General features: G+C 60.4%; 1 pseudogene; it reads right to left on the bottom strand.

Annotated features, from left to right (window-relative positions):
• Position 1: 1 nt before the first annotated feature.
• Positions 2 to 10,168, bottom strand: LOC117976171 (cytosolic phospholipase A2 beta-like; annotated as a pseudogene).
• Positions 10,169 to 10,244: the final 76 nt, after the last annotated feature.

Here is a 10,244-nt window from a genome sequence, read left to right as displayed (position 1 = left end):
CTCACATTTGTATGAGTCTGTAATGTATCAAGTGCTCCAACTACTCAAGGTAGCGCAGAAGGGAAAACAGGCACAGGCCGGGGGGGTTTTGGGTGATTACACAAATGGGCTTGGCCTCCTTACCCCACTGCAAACTGCTGAGGCGCAAGGGAGCTCCCAGCCCTCAGCCTGGACCCTGGGACAGTGCCACCTGAGCCCGAGGCTCTGAAGCACTGCGTGATGACAGTTCCCACCTGCAACTCAGCAGCCAGGGAATGAATGAGAGTTAGTTAGGGGTGGCAGGGGCCCCGGCCATCAGTGGGGCCTGCGCTGCCGCCTCCGCTGCACTGCCTGGCGCAGAGCCTCCAGCAGCTGCTCCTGGTTGTTGCAGACATTGTAATGTGTCAGGTGCAGCAGCTTGTCCACGTCCTCCTGGCTGTAGGTCACCTTCGTGTAGTGGTAGGGAGAGTCCGATGAAGACAGGTTCACCTCCCCAGCTGCCGCCTCCTCGGGTGGCCGCCGGACCCCTGGGGAGAGAGTGCAGCCTGGCATGAGGAACACGTTGTGGGGAAGACGGGTTTGGAGAGGCACAGGGGATGGAGGAGGTGTGGGGGACTGGGGCAGCAGGATGGGGAGGTGAACAGCAGCTCACCAGGGGCCAAGTACTCCCGGAAGGAGTCGCTGACCAGAGGAAAGTGCAGCACCGCAGGGGCTCCGGGGCAGGTGGGGTCGGAGAAGGTGTGGCACTCCCGAGGCTGGAGCTGCTCTTCGGGGCTGGGCGAGATGGGTGGGAACGGGATCCCCTGCTCCTGGCAGAACCGGCCCAGGAGCTGCAACTGCTGCAGGGCAGGCAGAAGGGGCTTCAGAGGGACAGGGCCCCTGGCATCCTCAACACTGGGGCTGACGTAAGATGCACAGGACCTGGGGCTCAAATGCCAAAACGCTCTCCAGTGGGGCCTATGAAGCCAGTCGTTGGAAAAAACTCTCCACGCCTGACAGGCCTCGGTGGCAGCTCCTCTGGGGCTAGACGGAGCCGGGTTACTCCCAGCATTCCAGTTCTGACACTGGGAGCCAAAGCAGACTCAGCAGGTGGGCCCAGAGGCCCAGGACCACACCTCGCAGGTCAGTAAAGGGGACCCAGATACCAGGAGAACCTCGCCAGCTTCCCAACTTCCGGAAAAGAATGAGCTCCTCTGGTGGCAAATTAAGATTCCAGTGTCCCAGTCACAGCTCCTAAAGGAAGCTGAACCAGACACTGGACTCCAAAGCCCCTCTCTTCAGGGGACAGGGGCCACCCACCGCCTCCCTGGTGGGCTGCCCACCCTTCCCAACCTGGAAGGCTCCGTGGAGGTTGTAGTCCAATGACAGGATGAGGTCCACGTCCCGAGTGGGCTGCAGGAGGGGCAGGCAGCTGGTATTGATGAGGTAGCCAACATCCAGCAGGCACAGGTGGGGCTCCAAGGGTGTCAGCTGGTTGGGGAGCCCATCCAGAGTGGTAGCTGGAAGGTTGGGGAGAGCAGCAATTGTCACAGATACCAAGGGTACCAGATTCCTGCTGGAAGGAGAGACTCTGGCCTCTGGTCCCTGCTGAACCAACACCCCCACAGCCCTGCAGGTGGGCCCTGGGTCCCCAAGACAAGGAAAAAAGACCCCTGTTCCAAGTAGTCCAGGCAATCAAGCTCAAAGCAGGAGAATGGGAGTGGACTGTGAGGGGTATCTGGACTGGGGACTCAAGGCTCAGGTGGCCACAGGAGGACTTTGGAGAGAAGCAGGTACCTTTCCATGTGGAGAAGTGAGGATGCTGAAAGTAGTCTCTGTGGAAATGGAGGCCACGCAGGAAATTATGTGTGGCCTGGGCCAGTGGATGCCACGTCAGAAGATCAGTGAAAAACTCAGCTATCCTGCCGGCTGTTGAGGGCGGTTCTTCTATCTTCAGAAGGGGGGGACCTGCTCCTTGTCTACACAGGCAAGGTGGGGAAATGGGGACTCCTGCACCTTTATCCCCACCTTGGTGGTGACCCTGGAGGGGGAAGAGGTGTGAACCCCCCGCCCCCTGGTGCAGCCCCAGCTGGCTGCCCCTTGGCACCCTTATGAAGGGGCCGGAGCACTTACCCAGGTTGGCCTGGTTCCTGACCCAGCAGTCCCAGAACTGGCTGGGCTCTGAGGCCCAGTATAAGCTGTCCTGGAGGTTGGCTGCATACAGGTTGCTCCAGATACCTGAAAGAGCGGCCGTGAGGGAAGAGGGCCCCCGACTCTTGTCCCAACCCTACCCTTCCCCATGGCCAGTCCTGGCCCAGGAAACTCTTCTGACCGAGGCTGCCCTCTCACGCAGGACCCATTTTCCCTGCTCGGCCCAGCTTCCCCAGCCTGCCAGTGCCCCTCACCTTCTAAGAAGCAGATGCGGGACTCAGGAAGCCTCTTCATCAGCTGCGCCATAAAGAACTCGGAGCCAAAGAGCTCAGAGGGGATGAAGGCCCCGTACTTGGGGAAGCCGACCTCGTAGGGAGAGAACTCGCACCACTCTGTGAGGAGTCCACCCCTCAGCCTCGTGGTGCAGAGCCCTTAGGCACCCACACCCCCACCCCGACCCAGGGTTTTGCTTTAGGGCAGCTGAGGACCAGGAGACCTTGTGGCCTGGGCTTTGTGCATAGGACCTAAGGCCCCTGCCTCCTTCCCAAAGGGCTGAGGGACGCCGGTAGGGTGCCGATCTCCAGAAAGCACGGGACCTGGCTCAGGAGAGGTGGGTGTGACATCTGCAATCTGCACACAGGCCCCGTCTCCCCTTATTCCACCAACTGCAAGGGCACAGGTCTCAGCTCTTGGGCCACTCACCCCCAAATTCAAAAGTGGTCAGGCTCTACCCTTTGGTGTTGAGGGCACAGTAGATGGGCAGAGGGTTCTGGCCATGACTCAGGGCCTCCCGTTGATCTGAGAGCTTGTGATCATGGGGCTGGGGAAAGATGCGTAGAACCTAAACCCACAGCGGCCTGGGTGCCCAGGGCCTTTCCCACCCTGCTGTCCAGCACCGAGCCCCAGCTCCAGCCCTTGCCCTGGCTCTGCCCCCAGGCCGCAGCCCCCGCACCTCATCATGCAGCAGCGCCTCGTTGATGAGGGCCCACAGGTTGGTGAAGCAGCTTGGGTAGCCCAAGCGGGCACGCTCGGCCAGCTCCTGCCGGTACCACTGCAGCTGGCTGGGGGCCAGCACACCCAGCTTGTTCTTGGTCACCTGGGTCTTCAGCAACTCAGTGGGCCCTGCCAGGTCCTTCTGAGACCACTCTGGGTCCTCAGAAAGGTTGGCCAAGGCCCTGGGAAAAGCCAAAGCCAGAGGGCTGTCACTGAAGGACCCCGTCTAGACCCCACGTGCCCCGGGCTTTCTAGGACAATGGCCTGGCAGGGACCTTCCCAGGGTCCCCTTGAGCACGTTTCTCCCTGGCACATTCATTCTCCCAGCCCTTCTAGTTTTCTCAGAGGCCTAGGAGAACCCTGGCACCAGCACCCCCTGCCACACAGGGTCCAGCATCAGCCTGCCCGCAGCTCACCAGGTGGAGCCCGAGGCCCCGGTGATGTAGGAGACGAAATCCAAGAGGCCCAGCTCCTTCAGGCCAGCCAGCTGCCCATACAGGGAAGTCATTGCCTGGATCCCACCACCAGTGGCCATAATAGCTACCACTGGGATCTGGAAAAGAAGAGAGCCAGGCCTGTAGAGGCCCTAGGTATGGGGAAGGCCAAGTCACAGGAAGAAGAGGTAGCAGGTCAAGTGGCCACCCAGCCCACACCTAAGGCCTGATCACAGGTCTTGGGACCAGTTCTGAGTCAGCCCTGGGGGCCAGAAACAGCCTTTTGAGTGCCCAGCTCCTCCAGTCCTAAGGGCTCCAGGAAAAAATGGCCCAGGCAAGTTCTGAGCCTCATCTCCTTGCCCTCAGCCCCCGAGCCTGATGCTCACTTTCTGGAAGCCCCAGGGCCCGCCTCAAAATTTTCCCAAATTGCCATCACTCCCCCAGGAGATGGCCCAGGCTAATATGAACCTCCTGAAGCGCCCTGGGCCAACAGGCCTCATACCAGATATCTGTCTCCCTCCTCAGACAGGCTAGGCTGAGAACCAAGAAACAGAGTAGGAAAGCCAGCCCTATGAGGTAGCTCCCATGCGGGCTCCAGGTGCCTCAAGCAACACTCTGCCTGTACCAAGTCCCTGCTAACACCAGGTGAGAGGAAGCAGGGTGGAGACAGGCAGCTACGAGCTCTGGTCTAGATCGGGGACAAGCAGCTCCAGTGTTCAGCACCAGGAGCTAGGCCCAAGCAGGCCCGCGGACACCCCATCCAGCCCAGCCCCCAAACCTCATCCTCCTGTAGGTCTCCGTCCAGCTGCAGGGCCTGCCTCTAGGCCGCGGCCACCACCTGCTTCCTCCTGCTCAGGAAGGCCTGCTCCTCTGCACAGGGCCCGAAGCCCAGTCGCACGGCCAGCTCCCTCAGTCTGGCCGGGGAAGGAAGAGACTGTGAGACAGCTCTCAACCCTCCCCAGAGAATGGAAAGCTGGGTCTGCCTCACCTGTAATACCTACTGCCCTCCCTCTTCTCCCCAACCCTCAATGCCACTCCCGTGTCACAAGACTGAAGTTTGACACCTGGGGAGAGTGTGTCCATGTGGACATGCTTGGGAATGCAGCAAAGCAGACTGGCAGGACCCAGAATGCCGTGGCTGAAAGAGGCTGCTTGGGGTCCCAGGTGCAGACAGGCCCCTAGGCAGGCCCCATACCATAGATCCCCCCCCACAAGTCTCGTGTTCTGTCCCTTACCCACGGAGTTCAACGCACTTTGGGAGGCTGAGGCAGGCATATAACTTGAGGCCAGGACCAGCCTGGCCAATGTGGGGAAACCCCGTCTCCACTAAAAATACAAAAATTAGTTGGGTGTGGTGGTGGGTAGCCTGTAGTCCCAGCTACTCGGGAGGCTGAGGCAGGAGAATCGCTTGAACCCCAGAGGCGGAGGTTGCAGTGAGCCAAGATCGCGCCATTGCACTCCAGCCTGGGCGACACAGAGAGACTCCATCTCAAAAAAAAAAAAAAAAAAAAGGGCAGGGGGCGGGGCAGAAAAGGACCAATAATCCTGTGTCTGTGAGGTGAGAAGCCACTCTCTCAAGACAGAGGGCCAGGGTGGGCGACAACTCTACGAAGATCATTTAAGGTCCAGCCATAACAGCTTCCACCCAAAAGGGCGCAATTTCCCCTCTTCTCTCCCTTGGTTTTCCTGCCCTCTCCGCGCCCCAAACCATGTTACCATTTTCCATCCTCGCCTCCCTGCGTTTTCCAGCCAAACATTTATCAAGTGCTCCCCGGGTGCCTGGCACTGGGCCGGTCACTCACCCCTCTGACCATAGGTGCTAAGACTCCTCCCAGTACTCCTCCCAGTACTTCGTGCCCCGCCGAGCGCAAGCCTGAGCCCCTTCAGAGAGCATGAGGATGAGGGGCGGCTGTTTCTCCCCCTCACTCCTCCAGGCCTCCTACAGCCCCGCACCCTGGTTGTTTTCCAGGGCCTTGCCCAGTCCCCAGCCAGGCCTCTCACCCTGCTTCTTTTTTCAGCTCCACTCTCATCAGGGGCTCCTGAAAACCGTGAAGGCCCCAGTCACAAAAGGTCGGCCACCTCCACCCAGCTCTGGTCCTCTTACCCTGATCCCCGGCGCACCACCCCCGCCCCGCCACTGTCTCCACAGGCGCCAGGCCTGAAGCAGGGATGCTCAGAGGACACTCCCCAAAGAGCCTGGCCCCAGCACCTGCTCAGGGTGTGACCCACAGATAAGCGGGAAGCAGGACCCTCCCTTTGTGGCCTGGGTCCCAGCCCCATCCAGGCGCCTTGCTTCCTTCCCTGGGAGGCCAGTACCTGGGACGTGCGGAAGACAAGCCTCACCACTTGACCAGAGGGCAGGGCACTCAGGGGCACCTTTAGTTGCTCCTCGGGGGCATCCTGCAGGGGACAAAGAATGGAGACCTAAGAATCTTTACGCTTCCACTCCTAGCAAAGACCTCACCAAACTCCCGCCGGCAGCCATAGAGGTATGGGAGGGACGGGAAGGGGAGGCCAGCATGGGCCCACACATGCTGCCAGGGTGCCCACTCTGCCAGGTGAAGCAGAGGTCAGACTGGGAGGAGGTGCAGAGGGAGGGAGGAAGTTCTGGGGGCCCCACCTCGAGGGAGCGAGGCACACTACCTGCAGGTGAATACTCAGCTCCTGCTCCCAGCAGGCTGGGCAGTGGAAGCGGAAGGTGCCAGTGCCCACAGAGGCCTCCTGCGAACCCTCACAGGACCCAGGAACCACAAGCTGAACTCTGTGCTCTGAGGCTGGAAACAGGAACCAGAGCAGAGAGGCTGGGGACGGTATCTCTGCCCACAGAACCCATCTTGCTGCGTGGCCTGGAGGGCACCTCCCTCTCCCCGCTGAAATGGTCTGGTGGAGATGGATCCCCCACCACGGTCCCCCGAGAAGGCCTAAGGGGAAAGCTCAGGCCCCAGGGAGAATTGTCCAATGCTTAAAGGGGGAAGACAAGAGCTGAGAGCCAGGGGCTGTCCCAGTGGGTTGGGGACTCACACTTCTGGTCTCCTGTCTCCTCCAGTTGAACGTGCAAGCAGGAGAGCTCCCGGGCCTGAGTCATGAAGACAGCCCCTCAGACACTAACCCCACCCCCTATTCAGGGACCCCACCCTCGCAGCACCCTGGCTGCTGCTGGTCTGCACTTCATTACCTGGGCCCTTGAGATTGTATTCCCTTAACAAACTGAAATCCCAGGGTCCCCAGGCTGAGGCAGCGGTGGGCCTGTACCTCAAGTCGCCGGCATGAGGGAGTCCCGGGGACCCCAGACCGCCTCCCAGAGCACTGGCACACTCACCACCAGAACGCCATTGCTGACGAGCCACTCGCCACGGTCAGCCCTGGAAAGAGCCCCCAGAGCCCCCTTAGCAGGAGTCCAGGTTCCCACCCCACAGAGACCTGGGCATCCCCCAGGCACTAGTGCTGTCCTTCCCACACGGCACTCCCACCCAAACTGCCCCAGGCCCCTGACTCACAGACTCTGCAGGCGGAATTCAACTTCCAGGCGCCCCTCACCCTGGGAAGAGAGCCAGAAGTAAGTTAGAAAGGGTCAGAAGGAGTGCACATATGTCAGTGAGTATGAGAGACATGCGTGTGTGTGCATGTGTGCGCGTGGAGATTTCAACCCAGACACCAGCTAGGGCTGCCGTGGAAACACCGCCTTGCCTGAGGGCTCAGTGAGAAGCTCTCGCACCGGAACTCCCCAGCCCGCAGAGTCCCCGCATCAAACAGTACTGACAACACAGGGTCATCTCCAGTCACCAGGTCCCGGTCAAAGACTTTCAGTTCCATGACATTCTGGAGGAGAAACGAGTGACAGGGCTGCAGAAGGGAGGGGACAGAAAGGTGAGCAGGGCAGTGGCAGTGGCTGGCGAGGATGTGGGTAGAGTCAGAGCTGATGCCTGGCCCACCTTGAGCTGCCTGTGGATCCTGAAGTGAAAGCTCTGGTTCCAGACAGGGCTACTACTGTTCTTGACCGTGCGTGTCTGGAGCCTGTGGCTGCAGGCCGTGGGCAGCCAGAGAGTCACGTAGCAGTCAGAGGGGGTCACTGCGGAAAGGAACAAGTGCCCAGCGGTGGACAAGAGCCCTTCCCAGCCGCCCAGACCCACTTCCTTCCATCACCTAGAGCCCCATGTGGGTTAAGACTGAGGGGGAGGGGAAGTGGGGGGAAGTGGGGGCCAGAGGCAGAGCCCCAGCTGCCACCTTCCACCCAGAAGCTCCTCTCAGCTCCCTCCTCTAGGCCCTGCCCACCGGCCCACCCGCCTTCACCAAATCCAGCCACAGCACCCTCCTCCTCAGCACCCTCCTCCTCCCTCAGCCCAGCACAGGGGCCAGGGCGGTGCGCACTCACCTAGGTCCTTAGAGGGTAGGCGATGGGCCTGCAGGACACGAACCGTGAGCAGGCAGGTCCTGGACACCTCTGCCTGCAGAGGTGGGAGAGGGGAGACCTGCTACGGGCTGATGAAGCCAAGGGTGACAGGGGCCACAAAGGAGGCTGCAGCAGTGCCTCAAGGCCTAATCCTGAACCCCAGGCCCATCCTCCATCTCATCAGAATCCTGAATCAATAAGAGGAGACATGATATCTCCATCACGACGCCTGCCAGCACTTACACAATGCTCTGCGCCGGCTCTGGGCCAAGGGCTTTGCATACATTAACTCATTTATCGCACAACCACCTTATGCACAGATACTATTTACGATGGCCCACTCCACAAGGAAACTGAGGCACAGAGAAGCAGTCACTTGCCTGAGGTCCACAATTGGGGTTGGAGCCCGGGCAGGCTGGCTCCAGATTTATGCCTCACACAGACCTGCTTCCACCTTCTCGGGCTAGTATCCTTTAGGCTCTCCACCCCACATCCCCAGCCCACACCCCAGCTAAGCAGCTTTCCGGCTGGTCTTGGGTGGCAGGGGACATAAGCTATCGAGGGAGGGGAAGTAGCACATCAGGGCCTTGGGCCCCAGGCTGAGCTGCTCTCATACCCTCCCTCCCTCCACCCCGGTCAGAAGAGCATCCTGGAAATGGGCTCTCTCCTGGGCAGGGGAGGCGGCTCCTAGCTCAGACCCCTCACAGGCTGTCATGTCCTCCAGGTCCTGCCAGGTCAGGCTGAAGATGGTCCCCCGGTAGCTCCCTCCAAACCCATGCCCCTGGTTCTGGGAATGCAGCCTGGCAGGCGCACCGGGACCAGGGAAGCCTGTGCCAACTGCTTCCTTTCGGCCTTCCACCTGCCTCCGCAAGGACCCTAACAGGTCAAGTCCAGGGAGCAACCAGGTCCAGGGCAGTGCTGGAGGGCCTCATCCACCAGGGTCAGCCCAGGGCCCTCACACTCCAGGCAACTGAGTCAGAGGAGCATGGAGGAGCCACTTGCTTCCAGGGCCTCAGGGCGGCAGCTGGGAGCCTCTGAGTCTCCAGGGCCCAAATCTATGGTGCCAGGTAGCTCTGCCAGGAGCCCGTTCCCAGGACAGAAAACACTCAGGATGGATCCCTCATCCCCAAGCCTCCTTCTCCCCTGGCTTCTGCCCACTACCCTGGTCTTGTGGTCAATAAACTCCCCTCCCTACCCCTGGAGAAGACCACAGCTCCCATAAGAAACATATTAACTAGGCCCCAGGTAGAGACCAGGGGTCCCAGTAGGGACCCAGGGCCCTGCCAGGCCTTACCACAGCCATGAGACTGAGTCCTCAGGAGCAGGAATGATGGGGCAGTGGCCACAGGATCAAGGACTGTCAGCTTTCTAACCCAGAGCCAGGGATGTGATGTCCCAATTGGTCCCAAGTCCCTCCTACCCGCCGCCTCCCTAAGCCTATACTAGAGCTCCTGATACCTCTGTGGCACTCGCCAGCCTTTACCAGCTGGGCCTGCCCCACCCAGCCCTGCAATCCCAGCCTGGAGAGCTTGCTGCCAGGGGCTGAGCAGAAGGAAAGCAGGGGTGAGTCCCAGAACAGCAGCCAAGGGAAGAGTGGAGTTCCCTGTCACAGGCCTTTTGCAACTCTGGCACCTGTTGGACAGGAATGCCCAGTATTGATGGCAGGGCTCCATCAATCTGAGATGAACACCCGGGCCCCCTCACGACAGGCAGGGGAGTGGCTGTCACATAAAACAGCCCTTCAAAGCTAGGGGCTGAGTGGCCAGGGATGAGGCCTGTGGGTTGGCACTCAGGGGCAGGGGGTTCTTCTGCCTCCAGGGCATGGTTTGTGGGGGGGTCAGCGTGTGGAGACCAACTCTTTCCTCAGAGGGACAGCCCCAGGAGAGGCGGGGGCTTCCGTCCCTTCCTGCCTGTGCCTGTTATAGGAGAAACAGGGGTTATCCCCAGGGCACCAGGTCCCACCTGCTGCCCCTGAACTGGGGGAGGACAGTAACCAGAGGAGAGCTAGGAATAGCTCTCAAGGTCCTGGGCCAAAGAGGTCCGGACCAGAGAGCTACAAGACTCAGGTCTGCTTGCTTGTCCCAGGGAGGGGCTGCGGTGGCTCTCATGGACAGCGGGACTTGGGCAGCGGACGGCTCTTTGGGCCCAGGCTGGGATCCAGCCCTCACCCCCGGTGAAGGTCACCCTGAAGTTTTTACCTGAACCTTCAGGCCCTCCTTAGACCACAGAAGGCAACTTCAAGAGGGAGGATCAGAACATACGACTCATAAGCCAGGCGCAGCGGCTCACACCTGTAATCCCAGCACTTTTGGGAGGCC

Source organism: Pan paniscus, chromosome 18, assembly GCF_029289425.2.
Source record: "Pan paniscus chromosome 18, NHGRI_mPanPan1-v2.0_pri, whole genome shotgun sequence".
In the NCBI taxonomy this organism is placed as follows: Eukaryota; Metazoa; Chordata; class Mammalia; order Primates; family Hominidae; genus Pan; species Pan paniscus.
This window is presented reverse-complemented; position numbering and strand designations above follow the sequence as displayed.